The sequence below is a fragment of the Otolemur garnettii genome, unplaced genomic scaffold (genome assembly GCF_000181295.1).
Source record: "Otolemur garnettii isolate 467f Iridium unplaced genomic scaffold, OtoGar3 scaffold00030, whole genome shotgun sequence".
Lineage (NCBI taxonomy): Eukaryota > Metazoa > Chordata > Mammalia > Primates > Galagidae > Otolemur > Otolemur garnettii.
Genome location: NW_003852425.1, coordinates 1,912,266 through 1,913,470, shown reverse-complemented (window position 1 = coordinate 1,913,470; position 1,205 = coordinate 1,912,266). Strand labels below are relative to the sequence as shown.

General features: G+C 39.3%; 1 protein-coding gene across 1 annotated transcript in view; it reads left to right on the top strand.

The window, feature by feature from the left end:
* Positions 1-1,205, top strand: part of DMXL1 (Dmx like 1) — a 157,712-nt gene that overhangs the window by 153,196 nt on the left and 3,311 nt on the right. The gene's annotated exons all lie outside the window — the stretch shown is intronic.

The window sequence follows — 1,205 nt, the reverse complement described above, 5'->3', positions numbered from 1 at the left end:
TATATATATATATATATATTTTTTTTTTTTTTTTAAAGAGACCAAGCCTCCCTCTCGCTCAGACTAGTCTTGAACTCGAGCTCAAGCAAACCACCCCACCTGCCTTATCCTCCCAGAGTGCTGGGATTATAGGCATGAGCGAACATGCCTGGCCTATTAAAAATTTAGATTGTAGGTTCCCATGCCAGAATTATTCAATTCTTAAATCCAAGATGCAGGAATTTACATTTTTATAACATGTACCTAGTGATTTTGCTGGAATGTCCTTTGGCCCTGTTTAGAAATGGATACATCAGTTTAGACCAGCCCCTAAATAAGTGTAATGGTCATCAGCCCTGTTCTTAAGGGGTTTGGTTTCCTAGAATTTATTAATTTAAGTAATAGTGAGCATGTTTGGCATAATAAGATAGACTTTGTTAGAACCAGCAAATGGCTTTCGTAATTTTCAGCCAGAAAAAAAAATAGAGTTGTAGGATTTTTTTTATTCGTTTTTTGAGACAGAGTTTCATTAGGTCGCCTTTGGTAGAGTGTCTTAACGTCATCGCTCATAGCAAACTCCAACTCTTGAGCTTTAAGTAATTCTCTTGCCTCAGCCTCCCAGGTAGCTGGGACTACAGGTGCCTGCCACACTGCCTGGCTATTTTTTTGTTGTAGTTGTCATTTTTGTTTAGCAGGCCTCAGCTGGGTTTGAACATCCAGGCTCAGTGTATGTGGCTGGCGCCCTAACCATGGAGCTACAGGTGCCAAGCCAAATTGTAAGATTTTAAAAAGGCTTTTTCTTTTTATTTTTGCAATTTTTGGTCAGGGCTGGGTTTCAACCCACCACCTCCAGCATATGGGGCTGGTGCCCTACTCCTTTGAGCCACAGGTGCCACCCCTAAAAAGGCTTTTCTTAAAAATCAAATGTATATACCAATGGAATTACTTTCCTTTAGCTTGAAGCTAGTTTCTGATTTGGATTGCCTTCGGTGTAGAATAAGTCATAGTTTTAGATTAGTTCTTTAGTTTGTGCTCTGATCATGAAGTTTATTATTTAATCAAGTAAAAATAAAAGATTTGAAAATATGCAAAGCCATAATTTAACAAATCATGTCCAGGGTAGTATGAATTAATAACTTTTCTTAAGAAGAGTAGAGAAAGGGGGGGGCGCCTGTGGCTTGGTGGGTAGGGTACCAGCCTCATATACTGAGGGTGGTGGGTTCAAA